This window comes from Pan troglodytes, chromosome 12 (assembly GCF_028858775.2).
Source record: "Pan troglodytes isolate AG18354 chromosome 12, NHGRI_mPanTro3-v2.0_pri, whole genome shotgun sequence".
Lineage (NCBI taxonomy): Eukaryota > Metazoa > Chordata > Mammalia > Primates > Hominidae > Pan > Pan troglodytes.
The window spans coordinates 100,749,699-100,768,126 of NC_072410.2; positions in this window are offsets into that span (position 1 = coordinate 100,749,699).

Here is an 18,428-nt window from a genome sequence, read left to right on the forward strand (position 1 = left end):
ACACACTTCGGATGTATTTTAAAGGCAGAACCAACACTATTTCCTAACAGATTAGATATGGTGCATGTAAAAGAGAAGCATAAAACATGACTCCAAATGATTTGTCCTGAGAGACTAGAGAGATGAGCTAGCCATGAAATAACTTGGAAAACCTGTGGGTGACATAGTTTTGTTTTGTTTTGAGGGGGTTTGGGAAGGATGCTTGTTATTGCCTGTCTTTTTTATTTTAGCTATTGTGATGTTGTGGCATGGTTCTGACTTGTGTTTCTTAATTATTAATGATGTTGAACATCTTTTCTCATGCTAATTGAGGAATGAGTTAACCATGTTAAGCCCAAATTTTCTATTAAATGGTCTGATGATTTATTAAGTATGTAGTTGCATACATGAGCTTAGAGTTTAGATGACAGATCTGGTCTGGGGGTATACATTTGAAGGCCATTAGTACATTGATGATATTTAAAACTCTGAAATGTATATAATTACTGATATAATAAATATGGAAAGTTGATAAGTGGACCAAGGACTGAACCCTAAGCAATGCAAGTGTAAGGTCAGAGAAAAGGGATGGAACCAGCATAAGGTACTGAGAAGGAATGGCCTGTAATAGAGGATGAAAACCAAGTAGGGTCCCTCAAAGCCAATTGAAGAAAGTGAAAATGCGAATAAAAACCGCTTCACAAGTAACTAATAGGGCAAATACTGCTGATAAATCAAGTAACATGACATTGCTTATCTCTTAACTACAAAAACTGGGGTCTTTAGTGTGAGCACAAATTACAGCACATTCTCCCTGATGTTAACAGGAGAAAAGGATACAGACTCTAGTAAAATTTCACAGTTACTATCTCACAAAAGAAGTACGTTTCTGATACCAGACAATATGTCTAATACCTACTTTTCATACAGAAGTTAGTAATTCCAAGAACATTTATTTCTCAGAATTTTTTATTAGGGGGTACATGGAGAAAAAATTTAAAAAATAAAAATAATTTACATTTCTGGTTTAATGATTGCTATATGTCCTTGTACACTATTCCTTTAATGACACACAATTTAAGGTAATTCTCCAATAATTTTGTTTAGCTGAAAGATAATTCATGTGACAAAATTTACCATTTAAATGCAAAATCCAGTGGTTTTTAATACATTCACAAAGTTGCACAATGATCATAACTAATCCAAGAACATTTTCCTTATCCCCCAAAGAAACCTCATACCCATTATGAGTCGCTGCTCTTCGTTTGCCTAATCTTCCCGCTTCCAGCCTTTGGCAACCACCAAATTCCTTATCTCTATGGGTTTGCCTATGCTGAACATTTCATATGCTAGAATCATATATGTGGCTTTTTATGTCTGACTTGGTTGACTTAGCATAATATTTTCAAGCTTTCTCCATATTGTAGCATACATCAGTATTCTATTCCTTTTTAATGACTGAGTAATATTCCATTTTATTTACCTGTTCCTTAGTGGATGGAGTTTTTGTTTCTTTCCAACTTTTTTTCCACTGGGAATAATGATGCAATAAATACATGTGTAATTTTTCGTGTGTGAGCACACGTTTTTATTTTTCTTGGATATATAGCTAGGATTGGAAATGTTGGGTCATCTGCCAATGCTATGTTTAACATCTTGAGTAATTGTCAATCTATTTCTCCAGAGTGGTTACATCATTGTATGTTTCCACCAACCTTGTACAAGGATTTTAATTTCTCTATTATCCTCCCTCTCAATACTTGTTATTGTCTTTTTTATTTTAGATATCCTGATGTTGTGACATGGTTCTCGTTTGCATTTTTTAATGATTAATGATGTTGAACATCTTTTCTCATGCTAATTGACCTTTTATCTATCATCTTTTAGAGACACCTTATTTCAAAGTCTTTGCCCATTTTTAAATTAGGTTATCTGCCCTTTTATTATTGAGTAGTAAGAAATATATATATTTCTTCAGAACATATGTATATGTTCTGGGGAGTAGATATTAAACTTCATGAGATATGTGATTTGCAAATATTTTACCCCGTTCTGTAAGTTGTCCTTTCACTTTCTTGATAACTGCTATTTGAAATACAAAGGTTTTTAATTCTGACAAAGTCCAATTTATCTATTTTTAATTTTATTGCTTTAGCCTTAGATGTCATATCTAAGAAACCATCGCCATATACAAAGTCACAAAAATATTCACTCGTTTTCCTCTAAGGTAATCATAGTTTTAGTAGTTAAATGATTTAAAGCTATTGTCAGTTAATGACTGTATATTCTATGAAGACTCCAACTGCATCCTTTTGCATGCAGATATCCAGTTATTCCATCATCAGTTCTTAAAAAAAATACCATTTCCTCCCTGTTGAGTTGTTTTGATCCCTTTGGCAAAAATCAATTCACCACAAAGTATGGATTTACTTCTGGACACTCAATTCTATTTAATTGATCTGTTTGTCTGTCTTGAGACCAGTACACACTATCTTGATTGGTATAGCTTTGTAGAAAGTTTTAAAATCAAGACTCTTAACTATTCTGGGTACCGTGAATATCCATATGAATTTTAGGATCAGCAGGTAAATTTCTGCAAAAATTCCACCAGGATTTTGATAATAATTACAGTAAATCTGGAGATCAGTATAAAGAACATTGTCATCCCAGAAATATTGTCTTCCAATTCATAAACACAGGATATTTTTCTGCTTATTTAGGTTTTAGATCTCTTTCAATAGGTTTTGTAGTTTTCAGTGTATAAGTCTTGCATTTCTTTTGTTATGTTTATTCATAAGTATGCTCCTTTTTCTATGCTATTGTAAATGGACTCATTGTCTTAGTTTCATTTCAAGTTGTTCATTGCTACTGTACATAAATACGATTGGCATTTACTTGAGTGGCTTTTACATCAATGGTTCATTACCAGAAACTAAGCAGAAACTTCTTCTTTTCCTTTAATATTTAAATAAATGTTAGATTTAATTTAAGATCTATATTACTTTGTTTAGTTTATTTCTAATAGAAGGACACATCCTTACCTAATATTATAGGATGTCTGGCTCACTTTCTTACCAGAAAGTTGGGGGGTTTTGTTTTGTTTGTTGTTGCCTTTTGAATTCTGGCAAGAAGATTAGTTATTTGTTATGGAACAAATCTTACATTTCAAATGAAGAATTCCCATCTTTTCCAGACCTGCTTGTTTCTCATCGGAGGCAGACATAAACCCATTTTACTACAGCTGCTAATAATAGTAATGAAAATAAAAATGGGAGAGGGTGCTGGTTTGGAGTGGGGTGTGTGTGCGTGTGTGTGTGTGTGCGTGCGTGCACATGTGTGGGTAAATACTGATAATTTTTATTTGAATATCACTAACAATTGTCAATCTGAAATTCTAACAGATTTTTTTCCAGTAAGCTACTAAGAATGTGGCTATTTTGAGAAAAGAGATATTTTCTGAATCAGTTGTTTTCTTTAAACAATGTCTTGGTGGATAGATGAAGAATGTGTTTTTTTTTTAACTCCAATACACAGTAATGGACTCATTAATTTTGATGGATTACAGAAGAGAGCTAAAAACAAAATAAAACTTATTTTCCTGTTACAAGAAGCTACTGAAATTTTTCTCTTGGACTACTTTAATTGTGTGTGTGTGTGTGTGTGTGTGTGTGTGTGTGTGGAGTGTGATGTGCTAACTCCTCGCAACACGTTGGACGTGATCCAACAATAACCAATCAAATCAATGCAACTCAGACTGCCTTCACAGGACATGACAAGAAATTCTGCTGTCCTTTAGGATGCAATTACCCTGCTGGTTGCTGCAGAGAATGACCTCCTTTACTCTGGTAATTATTGAATCCAGACCTAATGTCTGGTCTCATTTCAAAACCCCTGTCTGCAATGTCTATCCCAAGGCCAAGTACAGTAGGCAGTGAACCACCACAGCTGCCAAAAATTAGTACTTTGAAGAGTATCTTTGCCAGGAGATTATCATGCCTGTGCCCGTTAGAATCAACATTGCTTTTTCTGGCTCATTTAATGTAAAATGCAATTCAGTTTCAAAGATAAGTACTTTAATTCACAAATGGTTGACAGCAGTAGGATTAGTGTAGGCTATGAACTTAAAAATAGTTTGGGTCTGATTACATGAATTTCTGCACTGAGAAATATTTAACAGGATAGGAACTGATTAGAGGATATTAATATTTGGCTTTATCAGCTCAGGAATAAAGACACACTGAAGGTATGACAATTGAGTAATGAGATTTGGAACTGAAGCCATGATCTTCTATTTCATATTAAGAAATATTTTGAAGAAATAATGTATAGGTTTCATGAAAATTTATGCTGTGATTTATTTTATTAAACTTCTACAGTGATTTATGAGACATTATTGCAAAAAAAAAAAGGTAGTTCAGTTTTTTCCGTATTTGGCTAGAAGTTAAGTACTCTTGAGTTGAAACTTGGGGGACATGTCCTTATTAAAATGGAACTCATAAGTAATGTTTCTGTGCATTTCCTATAATCCAAACATGCAAGAGGGAACATTTAAATGCCTAGTAATTAAAATGAAAACGTTTTATTTTACTCACAGCCTTTTAACTTTTCAGTTCATCATATTTATAGTTATCATTATTAGACATCTAGAAAAATATAGTTATGCTTGCTATTTATATTACAAACTAAAGACTTTGAATCACTTTGCAGACATGATCTCATTAACACTCTCTACATCTTTGTGAGGTAAGTGCAATTATCTTCATTTTATTGAGTGTAAATTACTTTCCAAGGTGTCACATAAAATTGTGGCAGAATATGGGAAAAAAATCAAGGTCTCTCAGTGTCCACTCAAATGGTAAATTCTGTTCAAATCAGAAAAAAAATAAATCTAGTTTTAAGTGGACAGGGCATAATTTTCTACACATAGTCATTTGATGTAGCTATATGAGACATAACATTTTGTAGTTATGCCATTTCCAGTATAATTTATCAGCCTGACCCAAATTCTAATGTATTTGTCAAACCAGTATTTTATGTAATGACAGTCTCCTAAGTTTTCTGGAAGAAAGTTTTACACCGAGGTGAAAATGAAACTGACTTTCCCTGTAAATGCTGATTTTACTCATTAAAGAAGCTGTCATTGCCTTTCTAATTATTTCTAGTTTCTTCAACCTCTACCATTCAAAGTCACATTTATAATCTAGTGGTGGTTTTCAGATGATTGTTTAAAATGTGTTCTTTATAAGTTAGGGAAAGAAAAGAAAGCTTATCAGTGTTTATCTTGTAGGTTTACTGAATTAGTATCAAATTTTTTGTCCCTAATCTAAATGTTTCCTATTCCTAGACTTTTACAAATGCTGAGTACTTAGGCTAACATTTTTTATGTCTAACTTTGCTTCCAGACTTTCAAATGTAAGAGATTACAACAAATCCTGTTTTTTCTTTTTATTTTAATTTATTGAGATGGAGTCTCGCTCTGTCCCTGAGGCTGGAGTGCAGTGGCGTGATCTCAGCTCACTGCAACCTCTGCCTCCCTGGTTCAAGCGATTCTCCTGCCTCAGCCTCCTGAGTAGCTGGGATTACAGGCGTGCACCACCACATCCAGCTAATTTTTGTATTTTTAGTAGAGATGGGGTTTCAACATGTTGGTCAGGCTGACCTCGAACTCCTGAACTCATGATCTGCCCACCTCAGTCTCTCAAAATGCTGGGATTACAGGCGTGAGCCACTGTGCCAGGCTGTTTTTATTTTTAAAACACATATATAGCCAATTAATTTTCTACAAGAACGCTGAGACAATTCAATGAGACAAGAATAGTTTTTTCAACTTGATAATGATAAAATTGGATATCCAAATGTAAAAGAAGGAAGCTGGACCCTTGTCTTACACCGCAGAGAAAATTAACTAAAACTAGATCATAAACCTAAACTTAAGAGCTAACACAAAACTTTCAGAAGAAAGTTAACACAAAACTTTCATGCTTGCATTTGGCTGTATTTTTTTGTAATGAGTACATCAAAAGCACAGTCAATGAAAGAAAAGTATAAAGCTGCACTTCATCAAAATCTAAAAGAACTTTTGTATATCAAATACCATTATTGACGGAGTAAAAAGTCAACCAACAGAATGAGAGAAAATACATGCAAATCATTTATTTGATAAAGGTTTAATATTCAGATTATAAAGAATTACTATAACTAAAAAAGCAAAAAGATAAACCACCCAATTAAAAATAGGCAAAGGGTTTGAATATATATTTCTATGAATAATATATACAAATGACCAATAATCACATGAAAAAATGTTCAACATCATTCATCTGTAGGGAGATCAAAATCAAAACCATGATGAGTTACCATTTCACCCCCATTAGGATGGCAATAATAATAATAGTAATAACAATAAGAATTGATGGGGATGTGGAGAAATGGGAACTCTTACACATTACTGGTGGAAATGCAAACTGGCCTAGCCACTGTAGAAAATTGTCAGTTCCTCAAAAAGCTAAACAAAATTATCATGACCCAGCAAGTTCGCTCCCAGGTATATACCCCTAAAAATTGAAGAGAGGGACTCTAACACATGTAAATCAATGTTGATAGAAACATTCTTCAAAATAGCAAAATGGCAGAAATAATCTGTGTCTATCAACAAATGAATAGATAATAAAAATGTGGTATAATTGACACATGCTACAACATGGATGAATCTTGAAATTATGATGATAAACAACATAAGCCAAACATAAAAGAACACATATTTTACAATTCCATTAATATAAAATATCTAAATTAGGCAAATCTGTGGAGATGGGAACTAGATTAAAAGTTATCAGGCGCTAAGGGTAAAGAAGAATGGGGAGTTATGGCTTAATGGGTACAGAGTGTCTGTTTGTAGTTCTTTTGAAAAAAAAAGTGATTATAGGTGCATCACATAGTGAATGTAATTAATAATACTAGATTGTAAAGTTAAAAATGGTTAAAGTGTGAAATTTTATCTGGCTTTTTTTTTAACCACATAAAACTCTTATTCTTTAGCATTTCAACCTAAACTAACTTACACAAAGTCCAAGTGAAATACGCACATTTACTTTTAGGTTTTCCAAAATGGATAACTTTTTATTGGCTTTTATAGTTAAAATAAAACAAAGTGTTGAAAGCCTCTCCACTATTTCAACTCTCTCTAAAACATATTTAATAGTTGCAAACAACACATGTTCTACTAGACAGTATGTGGAAATTATTTAGCCAGATACCTGTTACAGATAATAGCAACTGCTAAATTTCTGTCTACATGAAAACCTAAAGTTGTTCTAGGAATAATGTACACAGATCTTAGTGCCTGTCTGTGATAACTGTTTGTGATAACCGTTTTTGGCTGCTCAGAAAACTTTTCTACGAAGTTCTTTATCTTTTCAGAATAGGTAAAGTTGCATGAGGGCTGTGTTACAGTATTTATTTTATTATTTGCGTCCACAGAGGCATACCTTCTAGTTCAAAACGCAAAACACAAATACACATATACAAATGTAAGAAAACCTCCTTATTAAAATAAGAGACCTATAGTCATACTTCTTCATAATACAAATGAAAACAATTTTAATTATGCAAATTCTCAGTTTGATTTCAAAAGCAAGCACTTAGAAATTTAGTAGGGGAAAACCTACATTCTTTTTAAATGAATAATTAGCAAACAACTTATGCAGTTTATTTTAAAGATTTTTAATTTTTAATTGGAATAAAGCATAAGTTAAATATTGTAATCTAAAACTCCTATGCATAAATGTACATATACATTCAAGTCAAAATTTCCATTAAACAATTAGTAGTACTTCTATATGTGAGGTACTCACACTTACATTATCTTTTCTAGTATATTTCCACTTCATCAAAAAAAAATAATATCACAGCCATGAGCCATTAATGGTTCATGACTAGCAGTTGGAAAATACTAAACAAGTGAATTTCTAAAAAGAATCCATGGCATGAAGATAAACAGGGGTGTAGTTATTGAGTGGCTGGCTGTACATCCTTTTCCATCTTGATGCTAAATGGCAGTTACCACAGACTATAGTGATCAACTGAGCTGCTCCTTGTATCTGTACTTTCTTGTAGAAAGGAGAGATTAACCTCGATTCCTAAATACAGTCCATTTTCTGTGAAAAATAAAAGTATTATTCTAACTGGCATTTGAATTCTTCAAACAAAGGGAAATATCTTTGAAAAAATATCTTGAAAAGTGCTACACTTAGGTCTCTCACAAAGAGCCGGGATGTTAGCTAGTACTGAAGATTCAGAAAAAAGATAAAATAGCAGTGCTGCGAGGTGAAACCCCATCTCTACGAAAAATACAAAAAGAAGAAAAAAAACAAATTAGCTGGGCGTGGTGGCGGGCGCCTGTAGTACTAGCTATTCGGGAGGCTGAGGCAGGGGAACGGCATGAACCCGGGAGGCAGAGCTTGCAGTGAGCCAAGATTGCGCCACTGCACTCCAGCCTGCGCGACAGAGCCCGACTCTGTCTCAAACAACAACAAACAACAACAACAAATAAATAAATACATAAAAATAAATAGTGCTGGATGGTACAATATGATTGCCTCCCTCCCTCCCTTCCTTCCTTCCTAGCTAGTATTGAAGATTCAGAGAACAGAGAAAATAGTAGTGTTTGGTTGGTACGATATAATTCCCTTCCTTTCCTTCCTTCCTTCCTCCCTTCCTCCCTTCCTTCCTCCCTTCCTTCCTTCCTTCCTTCCTTGCTAGTACTGAAGATTCAGAAAACAGAGAAAATAGTAGTGCTGGTTGGTACAATATAATTCATTCCCTCCTTCCCTCCCTTCCTCCCTTCCTCTGTGTCTCTCTTACCATGCCTTGTTCTATTTTCCTTATTTCTTCTGCAGGGATAAAACTGGAGGGAAAAAGCAAGGAGATAACATACTAAAGAAGATATTCTTTTTCTTGACTTACTGCAATATCTAGGAGTTCCAATCAATATTAGATAGAAATAATGAGAGGACAGCTTTGCCTTGTTTCTAATCTGAAAAGAAAAAATATGATCTTTAACCCATAAATATCTATAAGTAGGCCCTGTGTCAGATTGATGAAGGTACCTTCAAATCCTAGTTTACTGAGAGCTTTTATTATTAATAGCTGTTGAGATATAGCAAATGTTTATCTATTTTAGTATCATATCATGTATTTCTATCAATATGGTGGATTATGTATACTGATTTTTTTAATGTAAAAACAATCTTGTATTTTTTATATGATTCCATCTGGGTCATGATATATTATCCTTCTTAGTTTGCTGTGTTATTTGCATTTATGTTCATGAGGAGTATTGGTCTGTAGTTTTATGTTCTATTATTTTCATTGCCTGGTTTTGATATTGCAGCAATATTGGCCTCACAAAATGAATTAAGTGCTTCTGCATTTTTATGAAAAGGTTTTAAGAGTAAGTTATATTTTTGCCTTAAATATTTGGCAGAATTTATCAGAGAAGTCACTGGACTCAAATTTTTATTTGGGTAAAGGTTTTTAACTATGAATTCAATTAGATACCAATAGATGTCATTCTATTTAGTTTCTTATTTCTTCTTGAGTAAATTTTGGTAGTTTCTCTCTTTCAAGGAAATTGTAGATTTTAATTAAGTTAATACATTTACTGGAAATTAGTTACAATATTATTTTTGTCCTTTAAAATTTAAATAAACTTTTAAATAGTTTTATATTTACAGAAAAGTTGCAAAGATGGCACACATAACTCTTTTCTAACATGAATTATTTCTTATATTGTTAATATCTTACCTTACTATTGCATATTGTCAAAACTAGTGAAATAATATTGATACATTGTTATTCGCTGAAGTCCATACTTTACTTAGATTTCCCTAGTTTTTTCCTAATGTCCTTTTTTATTCTAGTGTCCCATCTAAGATACCATATTGCATTTAGTTATATCTTCTTAGGCTTCTCTAGGCTATAAGGATTTATTAGACTATTTTGTTGTTGTTGCCCTTGACAGTTTTGGGGGGTACTTGTCAGGTGTTTTGTAAAATTTCACTTAATTTATGTTTGTCTCATGTTTGACCCATGATAAGACTGTGGTTATAGATTCTTGGAAGAAGGACAACAGAGAAAACATGCTACTCTCAACATATTATTCACAGGTACATGCTATCAACATTATTTTTATCACTAATGATATAAACCTTGACCCAAGCAAAATAAGGTAGTATTTTCCAAGATCTCCCACTGTAAAGTTACTCCCACCCTTCTTTCCATACTGTACTATTCATAAAATGATCACTGATGGTAGCCACTGATATGATTTGGCTGTGTCCCCACCCAAATGTCATCTTGATTAGTAACTCCCACAATTCCCACATGTCGTGGGATGAACCAGTGGGAGGTGATGGAATTATGGAGGCAAATCTTTACTGTTCTGTTCTCATGATACTGAATGAGTCTCATGAGATATGATGTTTTTAAAAATGAGAGTTTCCCTCCGCAAGCTCTCTTTTTGCCTGCTGCCATCCATGTAAGACGTGACTTGCTTCTCCTTGCCTTCTGCCATGATTGTGAGGCCTCCCCAGCCACGTGGAACTGTAAGTCCATTAAACCTCTTTTTCTTCTCAGTCTTAGGTGTGTCTTTATCAGCAGTGTGAAAATAGACCAATACATCTATACTTATGGGTACAAAATCATTCTCCATCTTTTTGATGCAGGAATATTTTCATAATTTTTTTGAAAAGTTTTATATAGTCAATTTGTCTCTTTCCGTCTATAGGTTTAATAGAAAATTCATTTATATCAGTGTGAATTTATGCAGGTTTTTTTTTTCAATTCAATACTACATATTGATTACATTGCTCAAGTTCTTCCAGGTTTTTCTGTTGGGAGTTGTTTCAGTAGTTTTATTTGTCATTTTTATATACTTCTGTCATTTTAATTTTTGAGGACTTCCTTATTTCCTGGAACTACAAGATGCATAGAGTCTTAGAATTAGTCATATCTTCAAGGAGCCCCAGTTATTTTATTGAAGAGTGATATTGAAAATATAACTTATTTTTCTATATGATTTATCGTCACAGTTTATTTTGATTCTACTTTATCACTACTACTAGATTACTAATTATACAACTTTGTTTTACTGAAGTTTCTGTGTTTTACAACATGCATCTTTTACTTATCACCTTCTAATTTAAAATAATACCGTATTTCTACATGTACACTGTAAGAACCTTAAAGCACACTACTTCCATTCCTTTTGCCTAACTTCTGCTATTAGGTTTAGCCATTTTGCTTCTGTAAATGTTGATAATACCATAGTATATTATTTCTGCTTTATATAATTTAATGTGCAATAATGATTTTTAAAATGGAAATAATTCTATATTTATCCATTTATTTCCTGCTGTGTACATTGTTGATTATTTTGGTGGAGATTCAAACTAGCATGTGGTTTCATTTTCCTTTTGTCTGAAGAGACTCCCTTTAACATTTTATGTGGTTTTTGTTCACTGAAAAAAATCATCTTACCAAAGTTTTGCCTGGAATTATGGGATCATATGGTAATTTTATGGTTAACATTTTGAAAAACTTTGGCACTGCTATTTACACATTTGCATTCTCACCAATAATGTATGAGGATTCCATCTTCCCCACATCCTAACCAATACTTTCCTTTTCCTTTTTTTAAATACAATTATAACCAACATAGTGGATATGAAGTGGCACCACATTATAATTCTGATTTGCATTTACCTAATTGCTAATGATGTAGAGAATCTTGTCATGCTTGTCGGCCATTTTTATTTCTTCTCTGGAAATACGTCTATCGAAGTTCTTTATGCATTGTTTGGTTCTTTGTCTTTGTATTGGTGAGGTGTAAGTGTTCTTTATACGTTCAAGAAACTACATCCTTCTCAATAATTGTTGATAGCTTTTTTATTATTAATATATTTGCAGGACTTTTTAGTTGTCGTAATCTCTAAAGATGTTACTCTATTGCTGTATAGATAGCATAGTTTTTGACAAGAAGTCTGGTGTTATTTCTACGTCTCTTATTTTAGTAATACATGTCTTTTCTTCCGTTGCTCTTTCCAAGTTTTCTCTTTTCCACTTTTTTCCATAAATTTGATGTAATGTGTCCTGGTATAGTGTTTTTGTTATTGTTTTTCTTTGTTTGCTGTTTTTGTAATTTTCTTGATGTTCATTTAGTCTGAGCTTCTTGGATTTACAGATTTAGTTTATAACAAATTTTGAAAGTTTTCAGCCACTATTTATATAAATGTTTTTATCATTCCCCTGCCTAGCTTTCTTTTTGCTGTAATTCCAATAATATGTATGGTAGACTGTTTTATATTGTCCCACAGATCATTGCTGTTTTTTTTTTTCAGTCTTTTCTCTCCGTACTTTATTTTAGAACATTTGTTTCTATGTGTTCTATACACTTATTTTTTTCTGCAACATTGTACTCTGCTTTTCTGTTCAATTATTTTCATCTCATACTTTATTGCTAAATATTCTGTTTTAATTAATCTTCCACTTTTGCCTTCATTATGTTCATATTTTCCTTTAAGCTCTGAAATATGTGGAGGGCTTTATAATAACTGAGTTTTTTAACCATTCTTATCAATGAATTACAATTTCTCCATCTTCTCTTTCTGTTTCTACATTTATTTATCTCTCTGTTATGGATCACATTTTCCTGCTCTGTATGCTTTATAATTCTTTAATAGATGGCAGACATTGTTAATTTTACAATTTTGGCATTAGCTTATTATTGTACTCCTTTACATAATGTTGGATTTGGCATTGACATGCAGTTAAATTACTTTGAATAATATTGTTTCTTTGAACATTTTTCTTTAAACTTTATTAGAACAAATTCAGAGAAGTCTTTAGCCCAGGGCTAATTTATTCTTAATAAGGCAATATTCTTTAAAGAACTCTAAGCAATGTTATGAGTACTATAGATTTTTCCACTTTGGCTGGTTTTAAAATTATTTTCATACCTATGCGACCTCCAAAAATTGTTCAGTTGTCTGTTTTTCAGTGGTTCTTTCTTTTTTCAAATGGGATTTTTCTTAATAATTAACAGATTGGCAGTCAGCCACAAACTCAATAGAATCCCTCTGCAATTCACCTAATCTCTCTTTTTACCACCTTCCTCTCCAGGAATTTGCATTGCAGTCTAATCAACTTGTCTTAGCAGACCATTATTTCTCTACTATCAATGCAATCTGACTTTTAGATTCTTTTGGGTTTTCATAATTGCAGTGTGGCCTGACTGTGTTTCCCAGGCAGTAGACTGAGGCAATTATATTTGCATTGCTCTTCACAGGAATCACAGTCTTCCATTGCTTGTTGTCCAGGATCTAAAAACCATCTATTCTGAAAAGTAATACTTAACATTACTTTTCTGGTTGATTAAGGTAGTAGAGTAACTCTGATCTCTGTTACTCTATTACAGATGGAAATTGCATTAGTCTATTGTCACGCTGCTATAAAGAACTGCCCGAGACTGGGTAATTTATAAAGGAAACAGGTTTAATGGACTCACAGTTCTGCATGGCTCAGGAAACTTACAATCATGGCAGAAGGGAAAGCAAACACGTCCTTCTTCTCATGGTGGCAGGAGACAGAAGTGCAAAGCAGAAAGGGGAAAAGCCGTTTAGAAAACTATCAGATCTCATGAGAACTTACTGTCATGAGAACAGCATGGGGGAACTGTCCCCATGATCTAATCACCTCCCACAAGTTCCTTCCCCTATGAGGTGTGGATTACAATAAGGGGATTAAAATTCAAGATACTATTTTGGGTGGGGTCACAGCCAAACCATATCAGTAATGAAAGTTTTTGTGTACATCTTTAGTTTGCCCTTATTACTTTTTCAAATTATTCTAATGTATAGTTATAAAACAATTTATTTTTGCAACATCTTTTTGGTAAATATTTGATCGTTTTGACTTTGAGTTATTGTGATGGTTAATATTAAGTGTTGATTGGATTGAAACATGCAAAGTATTGTTTCTGGGTGTGTCTGTGAGGGTGTTACCAGAGAAGATTAACATTTGAGTCAGTGTACTGGGAGAAGTAGAGGCACCCTTCAATCTGAGTGGGCACCATATAATCAGCTGCCAGCGCAGCTAGAATAAAGCAGGCAGAAGATGGAAGAGCAGACTTGCTGAGTCTTCTGGCCTTCATCTTTCTCCTGTGCTAGATGCTTCCTGCCCTCGAACATCAGACTCCCAAGTTCTTTAGCTTTTGGACTCTTGGACTTACACCAGTGGTTGCCAGGGGATCTCAGGCCTTTGGCCACAGATTGAAGGCTGCACTGTTGGCTTCCCCGCTTTTGAGGTTTTGGGACTCCTACTGATCCACCATTGACTTCCTTGCTCCTCAACTTGCAGATGGCCTATCGTGGGACTTGACTTTGTGATCATGCGTGTCAATTCTCCTTAATAAACTTGCCTTCATAAATGAAAATGCAAGCTTCAGACTGGAAGAATATTTGTAATACTTGCATCATTCACAACCAGATTATATATATATATATACATACATACATATATATGAAAGCAAGTTTATTTGTCAGGGTTCTCTGGAAGGACAGAATAGTATATATATATATATATATATATATATAATAAATATTTTATTATATATTACATATAATATAATCTACAGTTATTATGAACATAACTGCTAGAAACATTCTTGTCTTTGTGCTTTGATGGGCATATAACTTCTTTAGAAAATACCTAGGAATTAATTTCTCAGTCATAGGAAACCTGTGATTCGTTCTTTCCTTGGGCACTTATTTAGCTTGAGCAGATATCACTAGTTTTCCAAAATGGTTGCAAAAATGTATGCTTCTGATACTAATGTATAAAAGTTACAGTTATTTCACATTCTCACCAACATTTTACAATGTCTGTCTTTTTAATTTTAGCTATTCTGTTTGGTGTGTAGGAGTGCCTCATTGTGGAATTAATTCTTATTTGCTGACTCATAATGGTTACCCTATCCTTTCCTTATAAGATGTTTAAATATTGTCTTTTCGGAAGTGTATGTTCAGGTCTTTTCCTGTTTTTTATGTTTTATTTTTATTTTCTTATTAATTTATGGAAACTAAGTACTCTGTGAGTGATGCAAGTATTACAAATATTCTTCCAGTCTGAAGCTTGCATTTTTAACTCTTCTAATGATATTATCCCTTTTAATGAAGTTCAGCTTATTAACTTTTTATTTATATTTTACTTATTTAATGTTGAGTGCCTTTTATGTCCTGTTTAAGGAATGCTTACTTGCTCTAAGTTTATAATATAATCTTTATGGTGTTTGTATTCAGGAATCTCCAGATAAATAGAACCAATAGAATAAACATTTGCATATAAAAGGAGATTTAAAATGTGAATTGGCTCATGTAATCATGGATGGCCTGGGAAAGAAGGGAGTGGAAAAATGGTCTAAATCTCAGAATCTGAAGGCCTCAATACCTGGAACTCTAATGTCTATGAACAAAAGAAGATGGATATCCCAGCTACAGAGAGAAAGCTAATTCTTCCTTCCTATGCCTTTTAATTCTATTCAAGTCCTCAATAGATTGGATGGTGTCCACCCGTGTTGTTGAGGGCAGATCTTTACTCAGTCTTTGATTCAAATGCTAATATCATCTGGAAACACCTTCACAGGCACACCCAGAAATAATGTGTTACCAGCCATCTGAATATTTCTTGACACAGTAAAGTTGATACATAAAATTAACTATCACAGTGTTCTTCTAGAATAGACATACAATTAGTTTTTGTGTATGGTTTAAGGTAGGGAAATTCAACAAACAAAACTTCTATGTTTTTCCGTACAGGTATGCAGTTGAATCAGCATCATTTCTTTCTTTCTTTTTTTTTTTTTTTTTGAGGCAGAGTCTCGCTCCGTCGCCAGGCTGGAGTGCAGTGGCGTGATCTTGGCTCACTGCAACCTCCGCCTCCTGGGTTCAAGCGATTATCCTGCCTCAGCCTCCCAAGTAGCTGGGACTACAGGCACATGCTGCCACACACAGCTAATTTTTTTTTTTTTTTTGTATTTTTAGTAGAGATGGGGTTTCACCATGTTGGCCAGGATGGTCTCGATCTCTTGACCTTGTGATCTGCCCACCTTGCCCTCCCAAAGTGTTGGGATGACAGGCATGAGCCACTGCGCCCTGCCCATCATTTCTTTATTCATCACAATGTCACTTTGCTTGTATATCATCTGCCTTTATATATGCAGATCATTATCAGGATTCTATCCTTTTCTTTGGATGGTTTGGTTAACCTTGTGCTAATATCACACTCTTGGTTATCAAAGCTTTATAATTGTTTTTGATATCTAGTAGTGTAAATCTTCCAGATTTATTTTTATCCCTTCAACATACTTTGGCTGTTTTTGACCTTAATTTTATCCAAGTTAGTTTGACAATTTTTTTAAAAAGTAATTTTTATTGCAATTGCATTGCATCTACAGATACATATCGGGAGAACTGACATATTTGAAGTGTTGAATCTTTCAATCCATGGGCTTAGCATATCTTCCGTTTATTTGGATCTACTACAGTATTATCAAAAGCCTGTCATGATTTTGATGCTTTGTATATTTTTTTATTTTTCCTTTTTTGGTTTGGATACAGAAATGTGATTGATTTTTATACTGATCTCAATTCAGTGATCTTTAAAAATTACTTATTAATTTTGATTATTTGTTTATAAACTCTTTTGCATTTTTAGGTATGTACTGATAGATTCAGGAATAATAATACTATTATTTCCTTATAACTTGTGGTTGGTTTTTCTTTCCTTATTCCACTAGCTACATCATTTAGCTCAATGTTGAATACAAGTGATAATAACAGGATTTCTTGCATTATTAGCAGTTTCAGAAAGAAAAATTTCAGTATTTCAACCTTGCATGTGTTCTCTGCCTTAGGATTTTTAAGATATTCTTTATTAAAGCAAAAAGGTTTTTTTCTATTCCTATTTGATAAGTTACTCCTATTGTTTGTATTCTAAATCAGTGTTTAATTTTGGCAAATGCTTCATTCTGCATCTATAGAAATGATGATGTAATTTTTCTACTTGTTTTATCTTGTGTCTGCAATATCCTGGGAAGTGGTGGGTGGATAGGATAGGATGCCTTATGTTCTTCAGTTCAAATTGAAAAATTTCCTCTCCTCTAAAACTTAGTTTATTATTTTCATATTGCTCTCTTAGTATTTGCATATTAAAAATATATTTTTAACAAAAGTAACCAGACCTATTTGTTATAGTGGCAACCATGACCTGACAAAGCCTACTGCATATTACCTTAAATGTATGTTTTATCTTTTTTTCAAAAATTTGTGTTTTGATTCATTAAATTTTCTGTTTTTATGTTTTACATCATGAATTTCAGTTTTGTCTTTACTGTTGTTTAATGCTGTCTTTTTAATATATATTGAAAATTTAGGTGCTCTAATTTTTACGTATGTTTTAAATCATTCTTTTGATTTTTTCATGTATATTACAATATATAATGTTTTCAGTATCATTATCTTTAAAAGATTCTACAATATTATTTCTATTTACACTTTCACTAGAAAGATTTAATAATTTAGCATACTTACGTGATAAAGGTATTTAACTATTTTGTTACTGGTTTCTGGTTTTATTGCATAGAGATCAAAGATATTAGTGATATATATTCTACTTCATGGAATTTATTGATGTTTTCTTTGTGGTATGTTAAATAGTCAATTTTTATTTATACTTGGTATATTATTACATTTTAATATGTAAGAGCAAAGTTATTGATTATAATTTTGTTTTATGCATTATTATTTATTTATTTATTATCCTCGAGTTGACTGAGACTGGGAATAGTATGTTAAAATTTCTTATTGTTTTGTTCTTTCTATTTGTAGCTTTAGTAATTTCTACTTTATGCTATTTAGTGTTGATTTACTTCTAGTAGTGGTAACTGCATTGCAAATGTTGGCCTTTACAAGGCATTCTTTTTGGTCTAATTTAAAACATTTTGCCTGATTTTCTTTTGTCTTCTTTCATTTTATATATTTGCCTGACCTTTGCTCATTCATTTAGTTTTAGTTCTCGGAATCACATTGCTTTATGCGAGTATCTTTTATATTGCCTTTTTTATGAGCCAATCTGAATTTCTTTTTTCTTTTAGGAGGAATTTAAAAGGTTGTCGTTAAATCAACTTTTACATTTGTTGATATACCTGATATGTGGAGTCTAAATTATATCTTATTCTCCTGTTATTTTTCTGTGTCACACTCTTTCTGGGAATAAATGTCTTTATGTTTAACAACCTTATAAGGTATATTTGATGTATACAGAATCGCACATTTTTAAGGTGTATAATTTGATGGGTTTAGACATATGTCAACATGACAAGATAACAGACATAT